Genomic DNA, 21513 nt, shown 5'->3' with positions numbered 1-21513 from the left:
CCACAATCTTAGGGACATGTACAGTGGTACCTTGGTTCTCAAACTTAATCCATTCCGGTAGTCCGTTCCAAAACCAAAGCGTTCCAAAACCAAGGCACGCTTTCCCATAGAAGGTAATGCAAAATGGATTAATCCGTTCCAGACTTTTAAAAGCAACCCCTAAAAAGGCAATTTAACATGAATTTTACTATCTAATGAGACCATTGATCCATAAAATGAAAGCAATAAACAATGTACTGCAGTCACACATTCAATCAATCAATCGGTAGCGGAAATGGGTTCCATATAGTCACAAAAACAAAAGAGCCGCAAAAATGCAAAATAAATAGCAATAACAGACAGATCTCAGCGTAACATTCAAAACAAAAGTGCGGCACTCAAAACAGAGCATGTTTGACTTCTGAAAAGAGTTCGCAAACCAGAACACTTACTTCCGGGTTTGCAGTGTTTGGGTTCCAAGTTGTTTGAGAACCAAGGGGTTTGAGAACCAAGGTACCACCTATTCAGAATTGACTTTGAATCTAGCCAGTTGCTCTGAAATTACAATGCAAATTCTGGCCTCTTCTGCCACCAGCCAGAGGAAACAGGGCTGTTTTAGACAACCTAATGCCCTCCAACTGTTTTGGACTACAACTCCCATGAGCCTCAGCCAAGTTGCTGAAGGCTGACCTTCAGCCATTTGGGAGGCTGAACCCATAATATTCCCAGGAAGGATTAGGCGGCATTTTGGATCCCACCCCTGATTTAGCTCTGAGCCTTTGCTGTAACGCTTGCTTTTCTCTTCCCTCCCCATTCCTCTTTCCCTTTTCCTTTTGTGCTGCGTCTCTCGAAGGATGAGCCTGCAAAGGGGGGCTGTGTTTACTTCTGATACTGCATGCAACACTTTCAAAGTGTTAAAATTGACATACTTACCTGGCAGGGGAGATACCATGATCACAAAGTGTTAAAATTGACAAATAGGAGCAATAAAAGTCTGGCTGGTGTTCAAAGCTTGCCCCCAAGTAACCACTGGATTCAACTGAAGACTTATACAAACTCACAACATATGAACAACTTGCATATAAACGCAGACTTGCCATGGACAAACTCAATGATATTTGGAATCCATTCTTACAAATACTGTAATAGGTAAAGATCTGGTGAAGTACAGTAACAACTTTGTAAAATACATAGTTTTATATCCCCCCCCCTTTATTACACGGGTTCTGTTTCTCTTTCTTTTTCTCTCTTTTATTTATGTCTCACCATGTTTGGTGCACATATAATTATGTGCTTTTTTGAATTTTCAATAAAGATGTTATTTTAAAAAAATAAAAATAAAAAGTAACCATTCAGCGGAAATATCCATACAGAAAAAGATACTGTACAAAATTGTATAACAGGGAGATGATAGGTTTGTACCTAAGGAACTTGCAATTTGTAGCTTCTATATGTAAAGCTACATACACACAATTCTATGATTCTATGCCAGTGATGTCCAAACTTGGCCCTCCAGCTGTTTTGGAACCACAACTTCCATCATCCCTAGCTAACAGGACCAATGGTCAGGGATGATGGGAACTGTAGTCCCAAAACAGCTGGAGGGCCAAGTTTGGCCATCACTGTTCTATGCATTTAAATGACCTTGGAAGAACATTTCCCCCTTCAAAGAATTCTGGGCACAGTAGTTTATCCCTCACAGGGTTAGAATTCCAAGCAACCCTGAATAAACTTCAGAGCCCAGAATTCTTTGAGTGCGAAGGGAAACATGCTTCAAAATGTGCTTTAAAGGAATAGTGTGGGCACAGAAAAGCAGCTGAATGGGCTGGCAGATTCCCGAAAGCACCAGGGTGGTGCGCTGGTTAGACTGGGACCTGGGTTCAAATCCCCAATGAGGCATGAAGGTCACTGGGTGACCTTGGAAGCCGGTTACCACCTCCCTTGGCCTAACTTACCTCACCGGCCTTGTTGTGGGGTTTAAATGAGAAATTGGGAGGGCAGGAGAGAGAAGCACGTATACTTGCCCTGAGCTCCTTGGAAGAAAAGGTGGGATGTGTAAATTCGACAACAGCAGCATCAACAACAAAAGTTTGGGTCATGGTTCCAGACTGCAGCTGTGAGAATCACAATTTTGAATGGGGGGGAACGGCAAAATTAATTCCTTCCAGGAAGCAGACCACCAGCCGAACAGGGAGGAGACTTTGACAGAAGGGCTGCAAGAGAGCCGTCTTCTCGCTTGCATCGAGGGCCTGGTTTTTAAAAAACAAAACAAAACTAGGGAGCATTGGAAAATGGCATGCGCACCCTTCGCCTGACACAGTCCACTCTGCTGATTCAAAATTCAAAGATGGCGAGGAAGGCCTTCGTCACCAACATCCCTTTCCCTTTGTATTTAATAGGTTAGAAAGGTTTGTCTTGTGCTAAGGGCATATGATGAGGTAGAAACAAACGAGAACAATTGTGTCCAATGTTCTTGGAATACGCTCCTCTTTCTTTCCTGCAATCAGTGTACCCATGAGCGGGTCAGTGGGTCTTGCTGAAAACGGCCCTCTCTGTATCAAAATATCTTGACCCACCCCCCCCTCTTCCCAGACCACCCCCCGTACTGAAATCTAAAATTACGTCCCTGGATCTAAGAATAAATAAGAAGAGAAAAAGAAAGAGGTTTAATTCTGCTTATCGCAACTGGGGAGCATCTCTTGAATTCCAAATTTGGGTCCAGGCAAAAAGAAGAAAGGTTTTTTTGCGGTGGGGGGGTGGCGGCAGGGAGAGAGGTGGGGGGAGGCAAGCCAAGCATGGCTCCAAAGCCCCGTCAAGGAGAAATCACACAGCTTTAAAAGAAGGGATTAGGGAAAGTGGTCACTTTTGACTCAGTGGGAAAAATCTTTCCCTGACAGTAATGAAAGCTTGGATGATATAAGTATCTTCTGGTTCACAATAGCAATTAATATGGTAATATTCTCCCATTAAAGATGCTAACTGCTAAGATGGAAGTGGCAACATGGATAAAACATTGAATTGGGGGGGGGTGGAGGCGGGATGCGTTTGTAAGGCATCAGGTAACAAAGTCAAAAGAAAGATGAGGCAGGAGGATGGGGAGGGGGCTGGGAGAAGACCCCTTTCTTCTCAAGAACTGTATTCTGCAGGCCTCTTGCGGAAGAGGCTTTGCTTTCCTCAAGGACACAGAACAGTAAAACACTCGGCCACATTAGTACCACTTCATCCTTCCTTACATCTCCATTCCTTGCCTCTCACAGCACAGTTGGTTCCAGTCGAGGGTGTGTAAGCTCCTCAGGGCAGAGGCCTGCCACTCTGGGGTGGGGGCGGGGTTTTTTTTGCAACTGATTCATTCCAGTTTTAGGGTTTGTTTTGAGAATGCTGCCTTTCGCTGAGTTCACCTAGCTTTCTCTTGGTCCATCTACCTCAGTATGGCTTACACTGGCTGGCAGCAACTCTCCAGGATCACATGCAGGGTCTACTCCTAGCCCTATTTGCCACTGAGCTACAGCCCTTTCCCAAATAAACAAACCCAACCACAAACCCTGAAGTGGCTTTACAGCCAATAAAATGGAAGGAAGGACCCAACGTCAGCAAAGGGCAAAACTGTAAGGAAATTAATGCAGCAATTGAAAAAAAGGAAAAGAAAACACTCACCATCTCTGCAGGAACTCCCGAAATGCAGAGCAGAAGAGTCAACACCAAGAGCTATAAAAAAGCAGACTGAAAGACCTTACAGTGGTACCTTGGTTCTCAAACTTAATCCGTTCCGGAAGTCCGTTCCAAAACCAAAGCGTTCCAAAACCAGGGCGCGCCTTCCCATAGAAGGTAATGCAAAATGGATTAATCCGTTCCAGACTTTTAAAAACAACCCCTTAAACAGCAATTTAACATGAATTTTACTATCTAACGAGACCATTGATCCATAAAATGAAAGCAAGAAACAATGTACTGCCGTCACACAGTCAGTCAGTCAGTAGCTGAATTGGGTTCCACACAGTCATAAAAACAGAACAAAAAGAGCCGCAGAAACAAAAACGCAAAATAAATAGCAAAAACAGATAGAATTCAGTGTAACACTCAAAACGGAAGTGTGGCACTCAAATCGGAAGCATTAACATTCAAAATGGAGCACATTCGGCTTCCGAAAACCAGAACACTTACTTCCAGGTTTGCAGTGTTTGGGTTCCACGTTCTTTGAGTAGCAAGGTGTTTGAGAACCAAGGTACCACTGTATTTTGGGGAAAAAGCAAGATTTAGGATTGGCATGTAACGTTGAGGCCCAGTAGGCTTCCTGGGAAGGGAGTTCCATAAGACAGGGACCGCCAATGAAAAGGCTCTGCTGTTACTCCAGTCCTACATGAACAGTGGTGGTTGGTGGCCGCTGGGACCGATAGGGTGGGAGAGAGGGTGCCCAACAGTAGGTGGAGCCAGAGAGGCAGTGAAAGGCAGAGCCAAGCAAGTCTAGACTTGACCCCCCTCCTCCCTGCTGAGTTCTACAAGGGCAGCACTGAGACTAAGGAGGGAGGAGTGAACAGCCAGGGCTAACTCCTGAGCTGGTTGTAAAAGTCAAGCAGGCAAATGGGGGTTGGGCAGTGCCCCACTTGCCCTGGTGGAACCAGCCTCCACTGTGCATGATCAAACATGCTCGGGGCCATAGCTCGGTAGTAGACCTCATGCTGTCCATGTGCAGAGAAGGTCTCTGGTTTAGTTCCTGGCACCTCCAGGTAGAATAACAGAATCATAGAGTTGGAAGGGATTCTGAGCGTCATCAAGTCCAATACAGAGGTGGATTTAGGGTAGGATTACCAGACATCCCCAGTTCCCGGGGACAGTCCCCGGATTTGCAAATCTGTCCCCAGACAAATTCCCAGATTTGCAAATCTGTCCCTGGGAAACGTGGCAGTGGCAGCCTCAGCAGCCCGGAGCCAGCCTGGTAGCACAGTTGGCTCTGGCTGGCTTCAGGAGCTGCCCGCTGCAGTGGCACCCGCCATTTTTCCTCGCCAGAAGTCCCCATATGATACGTCTTGTGTGCATATGATATGTCTTGTGCGATTTCCTGCCCCCTGCCCCCTTTGTTTTTACTGATCAGGGGAGGCTTGGGAGTCGCAGGCAGCCAGCCATTGCCCAGTTTTTTAAAAACTCTGCACATTTATGTTTTACAGGGTATGAAAGAAGGGCTTTGTACCTTTATACAATATGCATGTGTGCTTGGGCCCAGGGTCTTTTACCTCACCATCCCTACTACTGACTCCCTGTTGCTACTCAGCTTCAAAATAATAATAATAATAATAATAATAATAATAATAATAATAAGTATCCCTGGATTCATTGAAAAAATCTGGCAACCATAATTTAGAGCAGCTCAGCTGGTTCCCCATACTGGGCGCCAAGCCTAGGGGGCGCCACAAGGCATCACAACTATGATTTGGTGGATTGGGAAGAATGGAAGGTGAGAAGCTGGGGGTGCGCGTGCCAAATTTTGGCCACGCGCAGGGCACCACTGAAATCTGAAAGACCAAATTCCGCCCCTGCTCCCTGCAATGGAAGAATCGCAGCTCAAGGATCTCTGACAGATGGCCATCCAACCTCTGCTTCAAAACCTCCAAGGAAGGAGAGTCCCTCACCTTCCCGTGGAGTCCGTTCCACTGTTGAACAGCTCTTACTGCCATAAAGTCCTTCCTGGTGTTGAGTCAGAATCTCCTTTCTCGTAATGCAGCCATTGGTTCTGGTCCTATCTTCTGGAGCAGAGGACAAGCTTGCACCACCCTCCGGGTGACAGCCCAGGAAGCGTCTCTAGTTGAGGTGACAATCCACCTCTTTTGGAGGGGACTCCAAATCCCATCAGCATAGCCAACAGTCAGAACTGCTGGGAGTATTAGTCCACCCGCAGGATCACAGGCTCCCCCATTCTGCTCTACAGTCCTTCCTCTTGAGGAGAGCTGTGGCACTATCAGAGAAGGAGAGGAAGAAAAGGACTCTCTGGATTACCTCCAAGTCCTATTCAGAGTCGCACACCCTCCAACATTTCTCCAATGTAAATTGGCAGGGGGTTGGACTCGGTGGCCCTTGTGATCTCTTCCAACTCTATGATTCTATGATTCTATTCTATCACCGGGGATGCGGGTGGCGCTGTGGGTAAAACCTCAGTGCCTAGGACTTGCCGATCGTATGGTCGGCGGTTCGAATCCCTGCGGCGGGGTGAGCTCCCGTTGTTCGGTCCCAGCTCCTGCCCACCTAGCAGTTCGAAAGCACCCCTAAGTGCAAGTAGATAAATAGGTACCGCTTTATAGCGGGAAGGTAAACGCCGTTCCGTGTGCTGTGCTGGCTCGCCAGAGCAGCTTTGTCACACTGGCCACGTGACCCAGAAGTGTCTCCGGACAGCGCTGGCTCCCAGCCTCTTAAGTGAGATGAGCGCACAACCCTAGAGTCAGACACGACTGGCCCATATGGGCAGGGGTACCTTTACCTTTACCTATTCTATCATTATTATCATTATCATTTTATTTATACCCCGTCCATCTTACTGGGTTGCCCTGGCCACTCTGGGTGGCTTCCAACATATATAAAAACATAATAAAACATTTTAAAACTTCCCTATATAGGGCTGCCTTCAGGTGTCTTCAGGTGTCCATGAGTTCTAGTAGGGGAGAGAAAACTTTCTCTATGCATAGGGTTCCATAGTTACTTATCTTCGTAGCTCAGGGGTCACATAATTACATGCTCTCCAACATTTCTCTGATGAAAATAGGGACATCCTAAGGAAAAGCAGGGACGCGGGTGACGCTGTGGTCTAAACCAGAGAGCCTAGGACTTGCCGATCAGACGGTTGACGGTTCAAATCCCCGCGACGGGGTGAGCTCCCGTTGCTCGGTCCCTGCTCCTGCCAACCTAGCAGTTCGAAAGCACGTCAAAGTGCAAGTAGATAAATAGGTACCGCTCCGGCAGGAAGGTAAACAGCGTTTCCGTGCGCTGCTCTGGTTCGCCAGAAGCGGCTTAGTCATGCTGGCCACATGACCCAGAAGCTGTATGCCGGCTCCCTCGGCCAGTAAAGCGAGATGAGCGCCGCAACCCCAGAGTTGGCCACGACTGGACCTAATGGTCAGGGGTCCCTTTACCTTTACCTTAAGGAAAAGCAGGACATTCCAGGATCAAATAAGAAACCGGGACGGCTTCTGTAAATCCGGGACTACAGGGCTGCAAATATAGAAAGTGTGGCTCATCCAAAGCAAAACTTGAACCCTGGTGTGTGTGTGTGTGTGTGTGTGTGTGTGTGTGTAAAATAAAACAAGAAAGACCAGCCAAGCTCAGCTGCCTGCATCTCCAGGTCTTCCTAGACAACAGTTCGATTTTCATTAGCCGGGACTGTTGTTTCTTTTTTTCTTTGGTGGGCAGGCATTAATTATTTATATTTAATTTTCCGAGGCGAGAAGGGGGCACCGTCAGCGGGACGGCAGAAACCTCTCTCCCCAGCCAGGGCTGCTGTTAAACATCCTTCTTCCTGCTGCCCCCAGCTGCCCCTGGGGGCTTCCTCCGTGCAGCGCCGTGGCCTCATCTTAATTGGCCCGGCAGATCACACCTTTGGCTCCTGCTCACCTGGGTTCCTCCAGCTCGTAATTCCTGGATATTAAATGCGGTTATCGGGGAAGAGCCTGGTGAATTAAAGCCAGGAAGTTTTCCTTGCCCTCCTTCGACCTTTTCCCCTTTAAACTCCTTCCCTGGGGGGGTGCGGGGCCCCCGCGCGGGGCGGCTTAATTCATTCATATTTGTGTAGCGCTTTGAAATACTACAAGAGGCCAAAGTGTTATTATTGTTTCTGAACCCAACATCTTTGCGTGCCGGAGTAGTCAATGAGCTCGGTTCAGGTGCGTGGGAAGCTGGCCTTCCACCCGAACCTCGCGTTTTTATTGATAAAAATCGTTCTGCGGTAATTAAAGTCTGGAGGGAAAGGAGGGTCAGGCCTGGAGGAAACTGACTAACCTGCTGCACGGGAGATGCAAGCGGCTGCTGGGCTCGAATAGAGGGTGGATCGGGGGTCCGGACAACCAGGGACCATTAGGGACCAAGCAATGGAGAATCTCAGGCCCTGGGGGCCAAATATGACTCCTCTATCCGGCCCTTGAGACTCTCTCTCCTGGCCACACCCTCTACCCCTAGGCCACACCCTCTCTGCAAGGGCCACACCCCCTCACCAGCCCTGCCCACTCCTCAAGCTGAGCAGAAACCACGATAATGCCCTCTGATTAGCTGGATGATGGATGGAGAGAGGTGGTCGGGTGGTGTAGAAACACCTCACTCTTGAGCAGCGAGAAAGAACCATCCTGAAAGCTGCATGCGTTGCTCCACCTCGGCCTTGGTCCAGTATGCTGGAAGGAGTGTCTCCACCCCCATCATTCAGCCTGGACACGAAGGTCCAGCTCCAAGGGCCTTCTGGAAGTTCCCTTCCTGAGAGAAGCAAAGTTACAGGGAACCAGGCAGAGGGCCTTCTTGGTGGTGGCACCAGCCTGTGGAATGCCCTCCCATCAGATGTCAAGGAAATAAACAACTACAGTGGTACCTCAGGTTAAGAACTTAGTTCGTTCTGGAGGTCTGTTCTGAACCTGAAACTGTTCTTAACCTGAAGTGCCACTTTAGCTAATGGGGCCTCCTGCTGCCGCTGTGCCGCCGCTGCACGATTTCTGTTCTCATCCTGAAGCAAAGTTCTTAACCCGAGGTACTATTTCTGGGATAGCAGAGTCTGTAACCTGAAGCGTATGTAACCCGAGGTACCACTGTATCTGAATTTTAGAAGACATCTGAAGGCAGCCCTGCTTAGGGAAGTTTTTAATGTTTGATATTTTATCATGTTTTTAATATTTTGTTGGGAGCCGCCCAGAGTGGCTATGGAAACCCAGCCAGATAGGCGGGGTATATTATTATTATTATTATTATTATTATTATTATTATTATTATTCCTCCCCAGGCACCTCCTACCACTGGTGAGCCTCGTGAATTTGTCTGAATACGTTTCGAAGCCATCCAAGTTGATGCTCTCTCTTGTGGAAGCAGGTTCATAATTCCGCCGTGTGAAGAAGGGCTTCCTTCTGCCTGTCCTGAAGCGCTGACTATGCACTACTCAGCATTTCATAGAATCATAGAATTGTAGAGTTGGAAGGGACCCCAAGGGTCATCTAGTCCAACCCCCTGCAATGCAGGAATCTCAGCTAGAGCATCCATGACAGATGGCCATCCAGGCTCTGTTTAAAAACCTCCAAGGAAAGAGAGCCCACAACCTCCCGAGGGAGGCTATTCCACCCCCATCATTCTGCCCGGACGCTGATGTCCAGCGCCGAGGGCCTTCTGGTGGTTCCCTCATTGCGAGAAGCAAAGCTACAGGGAACCAGGCAGAGGGCCTTCTTGGTAGTGGCGCCCGCCCTGTGGAACGCCCTCCCATCAGATGTCAAAGCGATAACAAGTACCTGACATTCAGAAGACATCTTAAGGCAGCCCTGTTCAGGGAAGTTTTTAACGTGTGATATTTTACTGTATTTTTGGTTTCTATGGAAGCCGCCCAGAGTGGCTAGGGAGGCCCAGCCAGATGGGCGGGGTATAAATAATAAATTATTATTATTATTATTATTATTATTATTATTATTATTATTATTATATATGTTTAGTCAGAATCTACTTTCCTCTAACTTGAAGCCATGGGTTCGAGTCCTACTCCCAAGAACAGGAGAAAACAAGCATGCTCCCTCCTCCATGTGACAGCCCTCTCAGTCTCCTCTTTCCCAGGCCAGACACACCCAGCTCCTTCAACCGTTCCTCATCAGGCTTGGTTCCCAGACCCTTGATCATCTTGGTTGCCGTCCTCTGTACACATTCCAGCTTGTCAACATCCTTCTTAAACTGTGGCGCCCAGAACTGGACACAATATTCCAGGTGTGGTCTGACACATCTCTCCCTGCCCCAAGCAAGCGCCCATTAACCAAGCAATGGCCAGAAAGTGTTGGTCCAGTAGCATCCCCTTTCCACATGCTGCTTCGGAGACCTAGGGTTGAAATGCAGGGCGTTTAAAAAACAGTATTGCGGTATTTTATGCATTGTAGTTTTACTGTTATTTTTATTTATTATCATTTAGTAATGATGTACTGGGACGCGGGTGGCACTGTGGGTTAAACCACAGAGCTTAGGGCTTGCTGATCAGAAGGTTGGCGGTTCGAATCCCCGCAACGGGGTGAGCTCCCGTTGTTCGGTCCCTGCTCCTGCCCACCTAGCAGTTCGAAGGCACGTCAAAGTGCAAGTAGATAAATAGGTACCGCTCCGGCGGGAAGGTAAATGGCGTTTCCGTGCGCTGCTCTGGTTCACCAGAAGCGGCTTAGTCATGCTGGCCACATGACCCGGAAGCTCCCTTGACCAGTAAAGCAAAATGAGCGCCACAACCCCTGAATCGGCCATGACTGGACCTAATGGTCAGGGGTCCCTTTACCTCTACTTTTTATGTTTTTATATATGTTGGAAACTGCCCAGGGTAGCTGGGCAACCCAGTCAGATGTGTGGGGTATAAACAGTAAAATTATCATTATGGAATAGGACGTCCCTCTTTTCATTGGAGAAATGTTGGAGGGCATGGGCTTTGTGTGTGCATGCCCAGCCTTGAGCCACTGAATCTGAGGGAGGGAGGGAGGGAGGGAGGGAGGGAGGGGTTGGGAAGGGGGAGGAAGGAAAGAGGAATGGAGGAAGCAAAAACGCCACTTCTCTCTCGATTGGCCTTGCTGAGGCTGAGGCCTCAAAGAATATTCCTGTGCTAAGAAAGTTTCCTCCCTGTTATCATCACCGACGTGGAGGAGACGCGCTGTTTCAGTTCTTCTCCCGGAGCCATGGATCGATTAAAGTTGTCAACACATAGGCCTCCCCTTTTCAAACACCCCACTGAGAGTTTCTGGGGTCTGCAGACTGCTTAAAGCAAACGGCGTCGCGGCAGCCGCGTTTTGTTATCTGCCCGCGGAACTGCGTGCATTTTTTAATACTTAATTGCATAATTGCTGCTGAATTCCTAAGCAGCGGGTTATGTGTGTTTGTTTTTTCCTCCCAAAAGGCACGCTGGGGTTGGGTACTTTCTTTAAGTGCTAAGGGGAGCAGGGATGGCCCCAGTAGAAGCCTTCACTTGAAGAGAACAAAGAGGGAGAATTCAACCTCCCGGTGACAACTGAAAAAAGTTTCTGTAGAAAGGCACGAAATGGTATAGGAAAGTGGTGCAGAGTTGTGTCATTTGTCTAATTGGTGATATCATGGGCACTATCCAGTAGGTCCCCACGATGCTAATGATCTCATACAGCACTTGCGATAGCAATTAACAAGCTAGCTTAGGAATTACGCTTACCATTCTTAAATTGGGAACAGAGTAGTTGCTTTGGAAGATGATAATCAGGCATCAGCACAACATGGCCAGTCCAACGAAGTTGATGTTGAAGAATCATTGCTTTGGCACTGGTGATCTTGGCTTCTTCCAGATCACCAAAGAAGAAATAGTTTAGGAATGAAGTTTCCCCTTCCCCGAAGTGACAATGTATAGGAGTTTGGGCGTAGGGAAGATATTGATTCCCTGCAAGACGAGTGAAGTCTCCATCCCAGGGAACACCTGGGATCTTGGATTTCCCAAAGGGGTTTGGATAGAGGGAGGCGAGGGCATACATTTTCTGGAGCATAGCTATTAGCAGCAGAATCCTAAACATGTCTACTGCAAATCCCATTGAGTTTAATGGGGCTTACTCCCATGCAAGTGGGTCTAAGCCTGGCAGCGAATGTGATGGAATCAGTGTGACATTTTGCCCCTCTTATTGTCTCACTGTCTCTCAGACTCAGTTTTCCCATCCATGATATGGGCCTAATGATACTGAGTTTCCGTAGGGATTTCTGAGATAATGTATTTATATGCAGTGCTTTGAACACTCCAGGGCTGCAGTATCATACCCAATGTTCCAGAAGCAAGCCCCACTGAACTCAATGGAGCCAAGTAGAATTGTATAGGATTGGGCTGGGACACTGGGCACCAGTTTGGTTCAAGAGGGGGGAACCAAAGCACGACTTTGGGGCAGCGGATACAAAAAAGCATTTCTCCCTCTCTCAGAACACTAGAACTCATGGAGATCCAATGAAGCTGCAGGTTGAAAGATTCAGGGGGTGAGAATATTTAAAGAATATCTTTTTAAAAATTGTAATAGTAAGAATCTCCTGGCAGAACTAGAGTGATTCTTGTAAACAAAAGATGGAAATGATATTAGGTCTGGACGTATGAAAATAATTAAGCTAATTTGAGACTGTGCATTATAAAGGAAAGAATAGATACAGTAAATGAAAATATTTGGAAGTCTTTTTTAGCTGATTCACAGTAATGTTTTTGTTCTTTTTTGTGAGTTTGTAAATAATGGCATTTACATATATGAAAGGTATAGTAGCTAAAAAAGCCAATGCAATTCTGGGCTGCATCAATAGGAGTATAGCATCTAGATCAAGGGAAGTAATAGTGCCACTGTATTCTGCTCTGGTCAGACCTCACCTGGAGTACTGTGTCCAGTTCTGGGCACCACAGCTCAAGAAGGACACTGACAAACTGGAACGTGTCCAGAGGAGGGCAACCAAAATGGTCAAAGGCCTGGAAACGATGCCTTATGAGGAACGGCTAAGGGAGCTGGGCATGTTTAGCCTAGAGAAGAGGAGGTTAAGGGGTGATATGATAGCCATGTACAAATATATAAAAGGATGTCACATAGAGGAGGGAGAAAGGTTGTTTTCTGCTGCTCCAGAGAAGCGGACACGGAGCAATGGATCCAAACTACAAGAAAGAAGATTCCACCTAAACATTAGGAAGAACTTCCTGACACTAAGAGCTGTTCGACAGTGGAATTTGCTGCCAAGGAGTCTCCTTCTTTGGAGGTCTTTAAGCAGAGGCTTGACAACCATATGTCAGGAGTGCTCTGATGGTGTTTCCTGCTTGGCAGGGGGTTGGACTCGATGGCCCTTGTGGTCTCTTCCAACTCTATGATTCTATGATTCTAGTATTATGTTTTTTCGTTTTTTCTCTTTTTCTCTCTTTTTATTTTCTTTCTTCTTTGTTTTTTCGCTTTCTCCTTGTATTAAATGTCGTTGCATTTTGATATTTTTTAATTCAAATGAATAAAGATTTAATAGAAAGAAAGAAAGAAAGAAAGAAAGAAAGAAAGAAAGAAAGATAGATTCAGGCTGGGTAAAATAACTTTGCAGCGCATAGTTAAAGCTATGGAAGTCGTTCCTTCCAGAGGTTATGATGGCCACCAACTTGGATGGTTTCAAAAGAGGGTTGAACAAATTCACAGAGGAGAGGGATATCAGTGGCTGGTAACCATGGTGGCTTCCACCACATTTGGAGGCACCAATGCTTCTGAATACCAGTTCATACCCTCCAACCATCCCTATTCTCCCAGGACATTCCCGGAAATGCAGAAGGCACCCTGGATTCTGATTTGATCCCAGAATGTCTCGGGGATGAGCTGCTGCTGCACTTCTGTGTGAGCCAGCTGACTTGTGCAACAGCGCAGCAGCTAAAGACGTATGTCCCAATTTTCATCAGGGGAATGTTGGTGGCAGTGTATAAGCTAAACAAGCAATAGTTTAGGGCCCCACTCTCTTAGGGGCCCAAAAAAATGTAAAGGGGGGAAAAACCTGGATGTACATTTCCAAAATATAAGATAAAAAACAAATAAAATTAAACCTACATACAGCACCAGTGTTTTGTGTTGTGTAGGCTCCTATGATGTAAGTAATGGGCCCCGCCTGCTCGCCAGATCCCTAAAATATCATAGGTTTCAGTTCAACAATTACGTTGATAAAATACATATATTGTTATGTGCAAATGTCTTTAGATACCTATCAGGTCCATAAGTTACCATAAAGCATAATTCAACACAAAAAACAGTGACCATTTGTTGTTGACAAAGGACAGCTGGACATAGAAAGGGCCCCATTACCTTCAGTAGCTTAGGGCCTCATCAAACCTCAATCCAGCCCTGGTTGGAGGGTATACCAGATGGTTCCCTCACATCACACAGTTGGGAAAAGCTACTTTAATCTGGGGATTGTGCAGAAGTTAGACCAGACTCCTCTTGTAGACCTTTCAGTGACTTCCTGTACATGGGCTTTTGATTTCCAACTGTTTAACTTTTAAGTTAGGCGGCTGAAATGAAGGAAGCTTGAAGTGAAAACCAGGAGTGGATTTCTATGTGGAAGGACTCTAAGCACAAGAGCTCTAGGGCTGAAAATAAATTTGTGGGCCCAGCATGCATTGAGACACTCTGGTCCTCGGTTCTACGTTCTTACCCACCCCTCTGAATTTTGCACCTGGGTCCAGTCGGTCACCCTTGAGGTCCCTGCTGGCTGGGGCTCCTGGGAGTTGTCGTCAAAAACATCAGAAAGGCGCCAGGTTGAAGGTGTACTTTCATATGCACCCTGGTATGGATTCTGGATTGTGTTCCTTGGACTTTTCTAGGGAAACAACTGCAAACTTCCACAAATCCAAGATACTGTTATCTCCTACGATCTCTCACACACAGGCTAAAAAAGCCACAAACTCATAAAAACAACCTAAAACAATAAACAGCATTAAAGTCAGATCCCCAAAGCTTAGGGAAATAAAAGGGGCTTGTTTGGTGCCAAAAGAACAATAAGAGGGGTGCCACCACTGAGAAGGCAACGCTCTTCACCCTAGATGATGGGGACACCCTAGATGAGGAGGACTACCATTGAACATCTGACGGGCACCAGGTTGACGAAGGCTACTGTACTTTCATATACAATCAGGTATGGATTCTGGTTCATGTTCCCTGGGCTTTCCTGGAAAAATGACTGCAAAGTTCCAGCAATCCAAGCTATTGTTATCTCCTAAGCGCTGCATGCATTATCTAGCTATCTCTATAGGCCCAGGGCACCTGGCTAGCCTGATTCCATTTACCATGTCCTTATATTTATTATTATATCGGTGCCCTGGAGCAAATTGCTTTACAACTCTGAGCATTAAATATAATTTGTCCATATTCCAGTCGGCCCAAGCTATTATGAATTTTTCATCTGGCGCAGGCGCCTCAAATTATCAGCCATCAGCAAAAGTTTACTGTTGTTGCTAAAATATCAATTTGGCAAGGAGGCCCGCAATATACTTCCAATCCAGCTCTGTGATTTACAAACTTACATTTTATGATTAGAGGGAGACGGGCAGCATTAACTGGAGAGGCATCTCAGGCTAAAGAGAAGGCACTGCTGCCACCTTTTGTCCAAATCTCTCTCCTCTTTCCAGTGGATCAGTTTCTGCCCATTGGAAAGCAGCTAATGTGGGTTAAACCATAGAGCCTAGGACTTGCCAATCAGAAGGTTGGCGGTTCGAATCCCTGCGACGGGGTGAGCTCCCATTGCTCAGTCCCTGCTCCTGCCAACCTAGCAGTTCAAAGCACCTCAAAGTACAAGTAGATAAAGAGGTACCACTCTGGTGGGAAGGTAAACGGCGTTTCCGTGCGCTGCTCTGGTTCGCCAGAAGCGGCTTAGTCATGCTGGCCACATGACCCAGAAGCTGTACGCCGGCTCCCTTGGCCAGTAAAGCGAGATGAGCGCTGCAACCCCAGAGTCGGCCACAACTGGACCTAATGGTCAGGGGTCCCTTTACCTTTGCTACCCATTGGAAAGCAGCAACACACATCGTGCTTTGGGTTTCTCAGTGTTGAAGCAATGATTCTTCAACATCAACTTCGTTGGACCAGTCATGTTGTTTGGATGCCTGATGATCATCTTCCAAAGCAACTACTCAATTCCGAACTTAAAAATGGAAAGCGTAATGCTGGTGGTCAACAAAAGAGGTTTAAAGACTGTCTCAAGGCAAATCTTTAAAAAGGTAGTATAAACACCGACAACTGGGAAACACTGGCCTGCAAACGCTCCAGTTGAAGAACAGTCTTCACCAAAGGCGTCATGGGCTTTGAAGACACTCGAACTCAGGACGCAAGGGAGAAACGTGCTAGTGTGGAAGGACGTGTGGATCCAGAATCAGCCTCCGCAGTCGCTTACGGACTCATTGTTAAAACCGTGTTTATGGAAGACAATCTTACTCGGCTACGAGTGATCGCCAAAGAAGTGTGTTTGCTAAAATTGTTCACGATCCATCTTTGGACCAAACGTTTCCAAAGATGGACCCTCTCATGGAGAATAGCCTTTCTATTCTGGAAGGTGTGCAGAAGAGGGCGACCAAGATAATCAACGGCCTGGACTTATGAGGAATGGTTGAGGGAGTTGGGTTTGTTTAGCCCAGAGAAGAGAAGACCGAGAGGGGACAGAATAGCCATCTTCAAATATCTGAAGGGCTGTCACATGGAAGAGGGAGCAAATGACCAGAAAGGAGATTCCAAATAAATATTTGGAATACCTTTCTGATGGTAAGAGCAGAATGGACTTCCTTGGAAGGTCGTGGACTCTCATTCTATGGAGGTTTTCAGGGGTTCTTGAGCTGTGATTCCTGCAGTGGAGAAGGTTGGGCTAGATGACCCTTGCGGTCCCTTCCAATTCTACAGTTCTACGATTCACAGAATAGAATCTTCTACACTACAGTAGCCTTCATCAACCTGGTGCCCATCAGATGTTCAACGGTAGTCCTCCTATGGGTGTCCCCATCATTTGGGGTGAAGAGCATGGCCTTCTCAGTGGTGGCACCCTCTTTTGGCACCAAACAAGCCCCTTTTATTTACCTAAGCTTTGGGGTTCTGACTTTAATGCTGTTTATTGTTTTAGGTTGTTTTTCTGAGTTCATGGCCTTTGGCCTCTGTGTGTGTGTGTGTGTGTGTGTGTGTGTTTGTGTGTGTGTGTGTGTGTGTGAGAGAGAGAGAGAGAGAGAGAGAGAGAGAGAGAGAGAGATTGAATTTTTCCGTGTATAAGACTAGGTTTCCCCCCTTAAAAATAATGTCAAAAATGTGGGGGTGTCTTATACACAGAGGCCACCTCCCCCTATTTTCTTAAATCCAAGTTCCCCAAAATAGGGGGTGTCTTATACATGGGGGCGTCTTATAGATGGAAAAATATTTTTACTGTTTTAATCTTTTTGTAAACTGTCATGGGAATAGATTTGAAAAATACCATAAACAATACATGAAAACAGATTATTGTCAATATGATCATTTAAAAACTGAAGCAGTTAAGATGATGCGGGGATGATAACTGCAAAGGTAATGCCAATACTTTATGATAACCAATGACGGATAATTAAAAATAAACCACTGTCAACCAAACCACTTCAGTTTGCATGCATACCAATATGTTCCTATTAAACAGAGTCAAGACTTTAGAGAACCCATCCACAATGAACTGGCGACACCTAGTGGGTGATAGGTGCAAATGCAATGTACACACTCATGCGTGAGCTTTCGTGTGCATGCACACTTCTTCAGATACAGTGTGTATCTGAAGAAGTGTGCATGCACACGAAAGCTCATACCTAGAACTAACTTAGTTGGTCTTTAAGGTGCTACTGGAAGGATTTTTTTTCTTTTGTTTTGACTATGGCAGACCAACACGGCTACCTATCTGTAACTCATGCGTGGTTCCTCTGCTTTCAGGCGTCTATCCTGTAATAATCATTTGGTGGCCTCCAGGATCGAATATTAACTGGATGAAAAAGGGCAGAGCAGTGCTGTCCCTAGAAGAAAGTTTTTATACAAGAGCACACGATTTTGTGACGTTGTTCAAGTGAAGCACATCTTAATTTGCTTAGTGTCTGGATGTTTGAGTAAACAGGAGCCCATTTAAAGCAACGCTGAGGTTGCCGAGGAAAATTCAGATTGTAGCCCCATTGCCAGTCAGCAGGGTTGCCGGATCTCTAGGGCTGACCCGAAGTCTCCGGGTGGCAAGGGGAGGACTTGAATCTCTAGCTTGAAATTTCAACTTTTTAAAAAATTAAGAGGACCATGTTGCAGGAATTTATGTATTGGGGGGGGGGTGTTTGCCCCTGCAGCAGATATCATGCACATGCAGCCCACTACCAAAATCAGCACAATCACTTTTGTGACTTTTGTGATTTGTCCCCACAAAACACTTCATCACAGTTTCTTCCTATCTATTCAAAGGGCCTTTGCTGCATGATAGCTACAGTTAGAACTGGATATGGAACAACTGATTGGTTCAAAATTGGGAAAGGAGTACGGAAAGGATGAATCCCTAGCCGGAATTAAGATTGCTGGAACAAATATCAACAACCTCAGATATGCAGATGACACAACCTTGATGGCAGAAAGTGAGGAGGAATTAAAGAACCTTTTATTGAGGGTGAAAGAGGAGAGCGCAAAATATGGTCTGAAGCTCAACATCAAAAAAACGAAGATCATGGCCACTGGTCCCATCACCTCCTGGCAAATAGAAGGAGAAGAAATGGAGGCAGTGAGAGATTTTACTTTCTTGGGCTCCATGATCACTGCAGATGGTGACAGCAGCCACGAAATTAAGAGACGCCTGCTTCTTGGGAGGAAAGCAATGACCAACCTAGACAGCATCTTAAAAAGTAGAGACATCACCTTGCCAACAAAGGTCCGTATAGTAAAAGCTATGGTTTTCCCAGTAGTGATGTATGGAAGTGAGAGCTGGGCCATAAAGAAGGCTGATCACCGAAGAATGGATGCTTTTGAATTCTGGTGCTGGAGGAGACTCTTGAGAGTCCCATGGACTGCAAGAAGATCAAACCTATCCATTCTGAAGGAAATCAGCCCTGAGTGCTCACTGGAAGGACAGATCCTGAAGCTGAGGCTCCAATACTTTGGCCACCTCATGAGAAGAGAAGACTCCCTGGAAAAGACCCTGATGTTGGGAAAGATGGAGGGCACAAGGAGAAGGGGACCACAGAGGACGAGATGGTTGGATAGTGTCTTCGAAGCTACAAACATGAGTCTGACCAAACTGCGGGAGGCAGTGGAAGACAGAAGTGCCTGGCGTGCTCTGGTCCAGGGGGTCACGAAGAGTCGGACAGGACTAAACAACAACAACAACCAAATGTAAGAATTCAGTGATAAATATATCTATGTACTGGCTCACTGGGAAAACTTCAAAAATTCATATAGACATGTGAGCTCAGCTACTCAGCAGCCCCTCTGCCTGAGGGATAATCCCTGGCATCCTGATACCTGGGTGCCAGACAGGTAGCCATTCCAGAAATAACAAACCCAGATGAAGACAAAAGGGTGTGATGAACTTGGCTGGGAAACAGGGAAATATAAATGTCTCTTTTGTTTCACTTGATGGGTGTTTGGTGGAGGGCAAGGAGAACCATGGGGCAGGGTCCAGGATGCTCAGATTACTGCCACCAGACATCCCCTTTCATGAGGTAACCATGATGTATTGGTGATGTAGTTTGGGGGTGTAACATGGGGATTAATAGCTAATAAAAATTTGGGGGCTCTTTTGTTTGGGGCTTCCATCTTGTTCCACCTTGTGGCAGGTGGGAGTCCTGTTGCGACAGTCTTCAATAAAGACCAAGCCTACTGGCTGCTGTTTTGCTCTGGTATTCCTGGCTGGTGTCCTTGTTTTTTGTCCAAGGGAGCCCTCAGATTTCTGTGTTAACAACCATACTCCCCACTTGCAAGCTTCAACCCTATCAAAAGCCAGTTGCAAATTATTTCATAGACTCTCACGTGCGGAAGGCCTGCTCTCCTCTGCAGCCTTCTCCCCAATTAACCTCCGTCTCCATGGCGAAGTGGTGAAAGGGAGCACAGAGCAAAAATCACCAGGGCCCTCCCCTGGGTCTCATGTTTGGTCCCCAAGATCTCAGGTTCTGGGAGGCTCCTGACCTTTGCAACCCTGCTGGTCAAACACACCTTTAGGCTACAGCCCTACACCACTCAGTTGGCTAGAGTGTCATGGTGATAGTGCCAAGGTTGCAGGTTTGATCCCCGTAAGGAACAGCTGCATATTCCTGCATTGGGGGGGGGGGTGGACTAGATGATCCTCAGGGTCTCTTCCAACTCTATGATTTCAATGGGAGTGTAATAATAACATTTAAGGTCATATATATATATATACACCGTATTTTTCGCCCTATAAGACGCACTTTTTCCCCTCCAAAAATGAAGGGGAAATGTGTGTGCATCCTATGGGGCGAATGCAGGCTTTCCCTGAAGCCTGGAGAGCGAGGGGGGTCGGTGCGCACCGACCCCTCTCGCTCTCCAGGCTTCAGGAAGCTATCCACTAGCCGTGGGAGACCCAGCTCTCCAAAGGCTAGCGGAGACCTTGCCGGCACCCAGAAGCTTGGGGCGCGCTGAGCTCCACTCGCCCCAAGCTTCGGGATTAGCGCAGCGCTCCGCTAGCCGTGGGAGAGCAGCGTGGCTCTCCCACAGCTAGCGGAGACCTTGCCGGCACTCAGAAGCTTGGGGGGCGCTGAGCTCCGCATGCCCCAAGCTTCGGGATTAGCGCAGCGCTCCGCTAGCCGTGGGAGAGCAGCGTGGCTCTCCCACAACTAGCGGAGACCTTGCCGGCACTCAGAAGCTTGGGGGGCGCTGAGCTCCGCATGCCCCAAGCTTCGGGATTAGCGCAGTGCTCCGCTAGCCCTGGGAGAGCTGCGCAGCTCTCCCAGGGCTAGCGGAGACCTTGCCAGCACCCAGAAGCTTGGGGCGCGCTGAACTCCGCTCTCCCCAAGCTTCGGGATTAGCGCAGCGCACCTGGGGGGGAAATAAAAGTTTTTTCCTTTATTTCCCCCCCAAAAAACTAGGTGCGTCCTATGGGCCGGTGCGTCCTATGGGGCGAAAAATACGGTGTATATATATATATATATATATATATATAAATATATATATAATGTTCATAAATGTACCAACCAAGCACGTACATAGATCAGCACAGGAAGTCAGTCCTGAAACCATTTTGACTTCCAAACTGACCAAATGTTTTCTCTGCAAGGAGAGAGGGGATCAGAGAACCTTCCCATTGTCTCAGGAATTGGGTGATCACCATCTCAAAGGAATGGCCAGACTACCAGGAAAGACAATCAGATAAGGCATTATCAGATAACCTGCCAGACAGGAAAAACAACAACACTCAAATTTCTGTTGTAGACCGCCTTTTCTGTGATGTAGGTATGATGTTTGTGGGGGGTGGTCTTGGGTTACACCCCTTCTGGGATGTGTGTATGATGTATGGAGGGGTGGTCTTGAGCTCCAGGGCAGGGAATTTAAAATGTCTATATAAGGGCAGGCACACCTTGGTTCCGGGTCCTCCTCCTCTCCTGCGTGTGAAGGGAGCACCCTGTTGCAACAGTTCAATAAAGATCAGGCTTACGAGCTGCTTTGCTTCTCAATATTCTCTAGTTGGCCTGTTATTTTTTCCTACCAATAGGGAACCCATGTAAGCACTCTATACGGGCTCTTGGATACCCCATAATGGAAAAAGGGCAGATTTTATTTACAACAGGAGTTACTTTTAAGTGCCACACTTAGGATTCCACAGCTAAGCTCTCCAAGGCGCCTCTTTTTCTGAAGCATCCGAAGAAGAAGAAGAAGAGGAGGAGGA

The 21513-nt window shown here is 46.9% G+C and overlaps 1 protein-coding gene across 2 annotated transcripts in view; it reads left to right on the top strand.

Moving 5' to 3' along the window:
* MICALL2 (MICAL like 2) overlaps positions 1–21513 on the top strand; it is a 462536-nt gene that overhangs the window by 433085 nt on the left and 7938 nt on the right. Inside the window, exon 18 of one of the 2 annotated variants that reach the window (XM_083711476.1) lies at positions 25–303. The exons of the other annotated variant lie outside the window; for it this stretch is intronic. The gene's annotated coding sequence lies outside the window, so the exon portion shown is untranslated. Of the gene's footprint in view, positions 1–24; positions 304–21513 lie in introns of those variants that run through there. 2 annotated transcript variants of the gene reach the window in all.

The sequence above is a fragment of the Podarcis gaigeae genome, assembly GCF_964106915.1.
Source record: "Podarcis gaigeae genome assembly, chromosome: 14".
Lineage (NCBI taxonomy): Eukaryota > Metazoa > Chordata > Lepidosauria > Squamata > Lacertidae > Podarcis > Podarcis gaigeae.
This window is presented reverse-complemented; position numbering and strand designations above follow the sequence as displayed.